The sequence below is a fragment of the Babylonia areolata genome, chromosome 9 (genome assembly GCF_041734735.1).
Source record: "Babylonia areolata isolate BAREFJ2019XMU chromosome 9, ASM4173473v1, whole genome shotgun sequence".
In the NCBI taxonomy this organism is placed as follows: Eukaryota; Metazoa; Mollusca; class Gastropoda; order Neogastropoda; family Buccinidae; genus Babylonia; species Babylonia areolata.
In genome coordinates this window covers 18,092,467-18,102,466 of record NC_134884.1, presented here as the reverse complement: position 1 = coordinate 18,102,466, position 10,000 = coordinate 18,092,467, and the positions used below count along the sequence as shown (strand labels likewise).

Below are 10,000 nucleotides of genomic sequence, written 5' to 3'. Positions count from 1 at the left end.
ATTACGGCCATCAGGACTGATTTATTCTTATGCGAGGCAACAAATTGCATACTGTTGGGGGGGTTTGTTGGGTTTGTTTTTTTTTCTAAACGTTTTGGTAATGATCAATCATTGATTTTATTATTATTTTTTATTATGTCATTATTATTTATTTATTTATTTATTTAGACTTTTTTTTTGTACCCTTATAGTTGACTTCATCAAGTTTTTGCGCCTCATACATATTATTATTAGTAGTAGTTCTCTTTTTGTATGTATTTTTCTTTCTTTCTTTTTTTCTTTTTTTTTTCTCAAGGCCTGACTATGCGCGTTGGATTACGCTGCTGGTCAAGCATCTGCTTGGCAGATGTGGTGTAGCGTATATGGATTTGTCCGAACGCAGTGACGCCTCCTTGAGCTACTGAAACTGAAACTGAAACTGATTTAAGCATGGACTTCTGATATATCAAACTACTTTTAGTAGGAGCAATGTTTAACAACAGATATCCATCAGCACGTCTTTTCTGTGTTAAATGTCAAAGCTGTTAAAAGCCAGAAGAGTAACATTGAATTTTGTCTCCTGTCAAAAAAAAAGGGGGGTGTGGGGCGGATTCTGTGGACTCTGATGACTCAAAGTTTTACAGGAAACCGCTCATTTGCTTTAATTAATTAACAGCCGTGGCGACACCTCCTGGTGAAGTCCATGCAAGACAGGGGGGGAGACCCGCTGCGCTGAGGCCAGTCAGGAGGTCGTCGTGACTAGTGATCGGCGGTGAGGGGATGGGTGGGTGGGGTGGGGGGGTGGGGGGGTGCTTTCTTTGGGAGTCACATCAAAGGCTTCAAAGAGTGCGGCCTGTCATTTATTTATCTCCTGCTGTGGCGGCGATCCCAGCTTCCTTCCCATCAGCTACTTCTGTGCCACGGTGCTGAGCTGGCATTTGGAAACGCGAGGAGGAAGGAAGGAAGGAAGGAAGGAAGGGTGAGAGGAGGAAGAGGAGAAGAAGATGGTGAAGAAGAAGTCGAATGCGAAGACGGAGGAGGATTAGTTCAGTTCAGTTCAGATCAGTTCAGTTCAGTTCAGTTACTCAAGGAGGCGTCACTGCGTTCGGACAAATCCATGTACGCGACACTACATCTGCTAAGCAGATGCCTGACCAGCAGCGTAACCCAACGCGCTTTGTCAGGCTTTGAGGGAAAAAAAAGTGCACAAACAAATAAAATACATGAATGAATAGATAAACAAACAAATAAATAAATACGCGAATAACACAGAAAATAAGCAGATACATAATGAAATAAAATAATATGCAGCGGGTGGAGGGGTGGGGGGGGGGGTAGGGGGGGCGCTGGTTGGTGATGTCCTGTTCTGCGAATGACAGATCAGCACAGGCATTACTTAACATGAACCGAGGGGGTTTATAGCAGCAGCGCAGGGTCTCCTCTGGTGTGTGGTCTCCCGGCAGCTTAATTAATACCGATAGTTATTCCCTGTAACTGCCGACACTGGGACTATGACAGTTACGAACCCTGGATGGTTTAAATATGGGGTGGACTTAGAATGAGCTGCGTGGGAGTTATGCCACTGAAACGGCGCAGATGATGGGGCAGCAGCAAGCAAAGAAGAAGAAAGAAAGAAAGAAAGAAGAAAAAAAAAAAAAGGATGAGCGGTGTGCATGCGTGGGAGGAAAGCCACACAATGAGTGAGGCAACATCCGTGAACGTTGCTGTGCCGCTGCTGAGGCCAGCTTGATTGAATTGCGTGGCCGATGGGAAAGATATAACTCTTAGTCTGGCTGGACGTCCTCAGGGATTAAACATTAAAACCGACAAACAAAACAAAACAAAGCAAACACTCGGTCGTCAACACACACACACACACACACACACACACACTCACATGCACGTGCACACACACGCACACACGTAAACCCAAGCACGCACGCGCGCACACACACACACACACACATACACACACAAACACACACACACACACGTGCACACACACATACACACACGTAAACCCAAGCACGCACACACACACACACGCGCGCGCACACACACACACACACACACACACACACACACACACACATGTACGTTTGCGCCCCAACCCCTTTTCCCCACAAATGTAATGTGCGTGCGTGTTTGTGTGTGTGTGTGTGTGTGTGTGTGTGTCTGTCTGTCTGTCTGTCCTGGAGGGGAGAAGGGTGGCCTCACTTTCGAAATAATATAAACCAGTTGCTCCTGCTCATCTCTCTCTCTCTCTCTCTCTCTCAACAGCCACCACCCCTAGCCCCCTCTCTGTCTCCATCCCTCTCCTCCCGTTTGCCCTCTTCAGAGGTGATTCCACCTTTTGATGCTGCTGCTCTCATAATTAATTTCCTGTTGCACGCCACCACCCCCCCCCCCCCCACCCCGCCTTCCTCCTCCCCCCCCTCCCCCACACACACCTACCCCCTGCACCTTCCCTCCTCCCTCCGTCCCTGAATGTCATGTGTCGGTGTTTCGGCATCGAAAGTTCGATGCCTGGAGCCAGTTGCATTGCTCGGACGGAAGAGCCTGGCATGATCGTAACCCGCTACTAAACTGTGTGTAGCATGGAACTGACCAATGGCGTAGTTCAGTCAACATAGGCAGTTAGTCACGTGTAACTGTCAAAAAGTTAGAACCAAGCAATGCAACGTGCGAAGCAGTTGGTCTCAATGGATAATTGTCTGTGCTGGGAGAGGGTAAAGGGGGGGGGGGGGGGGGGGGGGTTGGGGACAAAAGGGGAGGGTGGAGATGGATTTTGGAGACAGCGCGAAGGATGGCATAGGCGCGTGCCGGAAAAGTTGATCACTGTAACTGTATGCGTGGATTTGTCATGTGTGTCCTCTTCTTCTTCTTTTTTTTTCTTAGTTTATTTGATACATTTTTGGTAAAGTCCTATTGTAGCGTCCTGAATTCAAGGACCTATTTTACCGGTAATTTTTTTTGTGCGTGGACGAAGCGATGTTTGTACATGTTGTATCGAGTTTTCAGTGGCTTTCGTCTTGTGTTGGGGGTTATTTTACTCAGTTTGGATGCGGATTCAGTCGTTGGTGCTCTTGCCGTTTTCGCCCCCCCCCCCCCCCCCCTGACGGGCGCAATAGCCGAGTGGTTAAAGCGTTGGACTGTCAGTCTGAGGGTCCCGGGTTCGAATCACGGTGACGGCGCCTGGTGGGTAAAGGGTGGAGATTTTTACGATCTCAACATGTGTGCAGACCTGCTAGTGCCTGAACCCCCTTCGTGTGTATATGCAAGCAGAAGATCAAATACGCACGTTAAAGATCCTGTAATCCATGTCAGCGTTCGGTGGGTTATGGAAACAAGAACATACCCAGCATGCACTCCCCCGAAAACGGAGTATGGCTGCCTACATGGCGGGGTAAAAACGGTCATACACGTAAAAGCCCACTCGTGTGCATACGAGTGAACCCAGAAGAAGAAGAAGAAGAAGTTCCCCCCCCCCCCCCACCCCCCTCCCCAAACCATGAAAAGGTCAACAAGACACATGGCGGCTTGAGGCGACAAGTGTTCATTCATTTCATTATGCCCATCGCTCCTGGTGGAGCATAGGCCATCGGCGACCCCTCGCCATCGCACTCTGTTCTGGGCTGTTCTGGCAATTCCAGTCCAGTTGGTCCCTTGCAGCTTCAGCTCTGCCTCGGCATCTCGCCTACAGCTGTTGCGAGGCCGGCCTCTCTTCCTCTTTCCCTATGGGTTCCAGGTCAGGGCTTGGTGTATGATGATGCTGGACGCTGGTTTGCGACAAGTGTTGGTTTGCTTTCATGTTATGGGTCATTTCGCGTCGCATTATGTATGCATTATTCGACCATTATGCCTTAGTCTTGGTTAGAATGGTCTTTTACACGCAACATGTCGTTTCTGGAAGGCCTCCACTGCAAAAAACACGAAATAAAAAAAACCGTTTCAATAGGTCCCAGAACTAAAAGATGAATCTACCCGTTATTTTTTTTTTAAATGCTGATAGCAATCATCATTTGAAATCCTGTGGGGACTACATTGCCAGAAATGCGTAATTACGTCACACACACACACACACACACACACACACACACACACACACACACACACACACACACAAACGCGCGCGTGCGCGCACAAACACACACACACACACACACACACACACACACACACACACAGACACACAAACACATTCACGCAAGCCCCAACGCACACGCTGCCCCACCTTTCCCGTGCCACACGCTGGCACCCGCACTGCTTGTAAAGGAGCCACTGGTGGCTGCCTCTCTCTGAGAGATCATTTGATCCCTTTCTTTTCCGAGCCATACTTAGACATGTCCCTTACAACGTCACGGATTGCCATTTACACCAATCATACCCACCTTACAATGTCACAGATTGCAGTTCATACCAATCATATGAACCCACCACTTTACAATATCACAGATTGCTATTCATACCAATTATACCCACCACCTCACAATATCACAGATTGCAATTCATACCAGTCATACCCACCACCTCACAATATCACAGATTGCAATTCATAGCAGGCACACCGACTTTATGATGTCACAGTTAGATTACCATTCAAACCAGTCATACCCATCTTAAAATGTCACAGATTGCAATTCATACCAGTCATACCCACCACCTCACAATATCACAGATTGCTATTCATAGCAGGCACACCGACCTTACGATGTCACAGTTAGATTACCATTCAAACCAGTCATACCCACCTCACAATGTCACAGATTGCTATTCATACCAGTCATACCCATCTTACAATGTCACAGATTACCATTCATACCAGTCATACCCATCTTACAATGTCACAGATTACCATTCATACCAGTCATACCCACCACCTCACAATGCCACAGATTGCAATTCATACCAGGCACACCGACCTTATGATGTCACAGTTAGATTACCATTCATACCAGTCATACCCATCTTACAATGTCACAGATTGTCATTCATACCAGTCATACCCATCTTACAATGTCACAGATTGCTATTCATACCAGTCATACCCACCACCTCACAATCTAACTGTGACATCATAGGTTGTTATACCTGGTATGAATACCCACCACCTCACAATACCACAGATTCATACCAGGCACACCATCCTTATGATGCCACTGTTAGATTACCATTCATACCAGTCATACCCATCTTACAATGTCACAGATTGTCATCCATACCCGTTATACCAATCCTATAATGCCACAGTTAGATTGCTGTTCATACCCGTTATACCAACCCTATAATGCCACAGATTGCCATCAATACCCGTTATACTCACCGTATAATGCCACAGAAAGATTGTCATTCAAACCAGTCATACCCACCTTACAGTGTCACAGATTGTCATTCAAACCAGTCATACCCGCCTTACAGTGTCACAGATTGTCATTGAAACCAGTCATACCCGCCTTACAATGTCACAGATTGTCATTCATACCAGTCATACCCGCCTTACAATGTCACAGATTGACATTCATACCAGTCATACCCACCTTACAATGTCACAGATTGTCATTCAAACGAGTCATACCCGCCTTACAATGTCACAGATTGCCATTCATACCAGTCATACCCACCACCTCACAATCTAACTGTGACATCATAAGGTTGGTATACCTGGTATGAATACCCACCACCTCACAATACCACATATTCATACCTGGCATACCAACCTTATGATGTCACAGTTAGATTACCATTCATACCAGTCATATCTATCTTACAACGTCACAGATTGTCATTCATACCAGTCATACCCACCACCTTACAATGTCACAGATTGTCATTCAAACGAGTCATACCCGCCTTACAATGTCACAGACTGCCATTCATACCAGTCATACCCACCACCTTACAATGTCACAGATTGCCATTCATACCAGTCATACCCACCACCTTACAATGTCACAGATTGCCATTCATACCAGTCATACCCACCACCTTACAATGTCACAGATTGTCATTCATACCAGTCATACCCACCTTACAATGTCACAGATTGTCATTCATACCAGTCATACCCACCTTACAATGTCACAGATTGTCATTCATACCAGTCATACCCGCCTTACAATGTCACAGATTGACATTCATACCAGTCATACCCGCCTTACAGTGTCACAGATTGACATTCATACCAGTCACACCCGCCTTACAGTGTCACAGATTGTCATTCAAACCAGTCACACCCGCCTTACAATGTCACACCCGCCTTACAATGTCACAGATTGTCATTCATACCAGTCATACCCACCTTACAATGTCACAGATTGACATTCAAACCAGTCATACCCACATTACAATGTCACAGATTGTCATTCATACCAGTCACACCCACCACCTTACAATGTCACAGATTGTCATTCAAACCAGTCATACCCACCTTACAATGTCACAGTGCCATCTGCTCTGTGTGGCACTATGTTTGGAACCAAAAAGCTGGCGTCTAGTCTTGGATGATTGGCATTTCTTGTGCTGCTGTCGTTGTTGTTGTTGTTGGTGGTGGTGGTGGTGGTGTGCGCATGTCAAAATGAAAGCACTGGATTTGGGGAGTTTCCTTTTAGGTGGCGGGGAATGGGGATGTGGGGGAAGGGGGGGGGGGGTTGGGGGAGGGGGGGTTGGAGGGGGGCGGGTAGAGGGAGAAAAGTTTCTAACGGGTCGTTAACGTTTTCAAAATGGATTCACGAAATTAGATTATGGATGTTGTGTTGGAAGGAAAATGTCAGTGGGCTCTCCTTGTGTGTGTGTGTGTGTGTGTGTGTGTGTGTGTGTGTGTGTGTGTGTGTGTGTGTGTGTGTGTGTGTGCCTTTCTCTTTCTCCTTTCACTCTACGTGTCTGTCTCTGTCCATGTCTGTCTGTCTCTGTCTCTCTCTATCTCTGTCTCTCACTCTGTGTGTGTGTTTGTGTGTGTGTGTGTGTGTGTGTGTGTGTGTGTGTGTGTGTGTGAATTTCTCTGTCTCTCTATCTCTGTCTGTCTGTCTGTCTTACTCTCTGTCTATCTGCTCTTTCTCTCTCTCTCTCTCTCTCTCTCTCTCTCTCTCTCTCTCTCTCTCTCTCTCTCTGAATCTCGCTTTGTCTATGTCTGTTTTTCTCTGTCTCTGTCTTTCTCTCTGGCTCTCTCTCTCTTTCTCTGCCTCTATGTCTGTCTCACACTCTCTCTCCCTGCCCCTCTGTCTGTCTGTCTTTCTCTGCCTCTCTGTCTCTCTCTCTCTCTCTGTTTTTCTCTGTCTCCCTGTCTATCTCTGTCTCTCTCTCTGTCTCTCTCTCTCTCTCTTCGTTTGCGTGTCTGTAAAGCTCGAAACAATAACAGGATTACCCTTTCGAGTTCCTTCCTTCCTTTCTTCCTTTCTACCTTTTTTTTTTCAGTCTGCCTCATTTCCGTCTGTCCATTCTTTTCTTTTTCTTTTCTTTTTTTTCTTGGTCTTTGTCCTCTCCCTGTTCCCCTGCCCCCCTCGCCCCCCCTCCCCGTCCCCCCCTCCCCCCACGGCCCCCCCCCCACCCCCCACCCCCGTCCCCACGGGAATGACGATGGGAAAGTAATGAACGGTGTTCTCCCTTGCTTTGCCTTTGGGGGGTACTGTGGGTGATCCATTGCCTCTTTTTTTCTCTTTTGCTCTATTTTTTTCCCCCTGTTTTTTTTTTCTTTTCTGTTTTGTTTGTTTTTTGCTTATTTGTTTCCTAGTTTAATCCCTTCTCTGTCCTGTTCTTTTTGTTCTTTTTTTTTCCCGTTGTCGTTGATGTTGCTTCTTTTTTTTCTCTTTTTTTTTGTTTTTCCTTTGCGACTTTTTGCTATATATCCCATCATTTGTATCTTTGAAACTGCTTCCTCTGCTATCTTGTCAGTTGCTTGCTGTCTGTCTGTCTGTTGCTGTCTGTATTTGTCTGTCTGTCTGTCTGTCTGTGTCTCTCTGTCTGTTGCTGTCTGTATTTGTCTGTGTCTGCCTTTCTGTCTGTTGCTGTCTGTATTTGTCTGTCTGTGTCTCTCTGTCTTTCTGTCTGTTGCTGTCTGTATTTGTCTGCCTGTCTGTGTCTGTCAGTCTTACTGTTTGTTGCTGTCTGTATTTGTCTGTCTGTCTGTCTGTGTCTCTCTGTTTTTCTGTCTGTTGCTGTCTGTGTCGCTCTGTCTGTTGCTGTCTGTATTTGTCTGTCTGTCTGTGTCTCTCTGCCTTTCTGTCTGTTGCTGTCTGTATTTGTCTGCCTGTCTGTCCGTCTGTGTCTCTGTCTTTCTGTCTGTTGCTGTCTGTTTTTGCCTGTCTGTCTGTGTCTCTCTGTCTTTCTGTCTGTTGCTGTCTGTATTTGTCTGTCTGTGTCTCTCTGTCTCTCTGTCTGTCTTTCTGTCTGTTGCTGTCTGTATTTGTCTGCCTGTCTGCCTGTCTGTGTCTCTCTGTCTTTCTGTCTGTATCTGTCTATTTGCCTCTCTGTCTCTCTGTCTGTCTCTCCCTCTCTCTGTGTCTCTTTATATTGTACTGCACTGCACTGAATTATACTGAATTGTTACTGTACTGCACTGAATTATACTGAATTGTTACTGTACTGCGCTGACAATTGCACTACATTGCACTGTACAACACTGCACTGGACTGCACTGTACTGCTTTACAATATACAGAACTGGACTATACTGTACTGTATACCATTGTACTGCAGAAGAAGAAGAAGAAGAAGAAGAAAAATACATTTTATACTTATTGTCGTATACTTCATGGTTCGATGCTATGCTGTATTCTAATGCACTACACTGTAGTCCTTTGGGAGGAGGGAGGGGGGGGGATCGGGGGGGGGGCGGGGGGGGGGGGGGGTAAGAAAAGAAAAAAAGAATCGCAAGCACGCGTACACAGACACTGAAACGTGCACACATCCGCGAAGTGAAAGGTTCCAAACAGCAGAATCAATATAAAAAAAAAACAACCCATGGGTGGGTGTGTGTGTGGGGGGGGGGGATGTGGGGGGGGGGGGGCGGGGTTTGGGGGATGAGAAAGAAAGACAAACAGAACGAAGGGAAAAAAAACAAACTAGTTACACTCAAAAGAAAGAGGGTCAAAGACGGTTCGTGGAGGAGAAAAAAGAAGTTTTTTTTTGAAAGAAAGCAGCCAATGTGATCAGTGGTCGAAGGAGCCGTCGATGTTATTTTCAAACTGAATTTACAGAAATCGGATTTGGGGATATGCGTTGCGGGGAAAGGGGGCGGGGGAGGGTGGGGGGGGGGGGGGGGGGGGGGGGGGGGGGGGGGGGGGGGGGGGGATTGTCAGTGAGAACTGTTTGTGCCTGTGTGTGGGTCTGTCTTAACCCCCCCCCCCCCCAACCCCCTCCCTCTCTGTCTTTCTGTCCATGTCTATCCGTCTGTCTGTTTGTCCGTCTCTCTGTCTGTATGTCTGTCTCTCTCTCTCTCTGTATGTCTGTCTCCGTTCTCTTTCTTCCTTATTCTCTCAACCTGTCTGTCTCTGTCCTTGTCTGTCTGTCTGTCTGTATCTCTCTTTCTCTGTGTCTATCTATTTATCTATCTCTCACTTCATCTTTTTTCTTCCTGTGTCTCTGTCTCTCTCTTGTCTTTCTCTGTTTTTCTCTCTCTGTGTGTACCTCTGATTCTCTGTGTTTGTTCTTCTCTCTGTCTGTCCCTCTGTCTGTCTGTCTGTCTGTCTCTCTCTCTGTCTCTCGCGATGTGTGTGTCTCTCCGTTTCTGTCTCTCTCTCTCTCTCTCTCTCTCTCTTTCTTTCTCTTGCTGTCTCTGATTTACTTATGCTTATGTTTGTGTGCCTGTGTCTGTGTTTGTGTCTGTGACTTTATATATTGTCACTAAAAACCAAAAAATAATTCATGTGTTTGATTGTGCAATGAACTATATATATATATATATATATATATCAATATAATCACTTACATCTGTTGTTGTTAATGTTCACTGTATTCAGATTTTTCCCCCGATCTATTCTGAATTGTCATGATGAATTTATATACAAAATAAAATGCTGGTCGACCCA

The 10,000-nt window shown here is 46.2% G+C and overlaps 1 pseudogene across 1 annotated transcript in view; it reads left to right on the top strand.

The window, feature by feature from the left end:
• Positions 1–10,000, top strand: part of LOC143286102 (uncharacterized) — a 203,303-nt pseudogene that overhangs the window by 179,528 nt on the left and 13,775 nt on the right. The gene's annotated exons all lie outside the window — the stretch shown is intronic.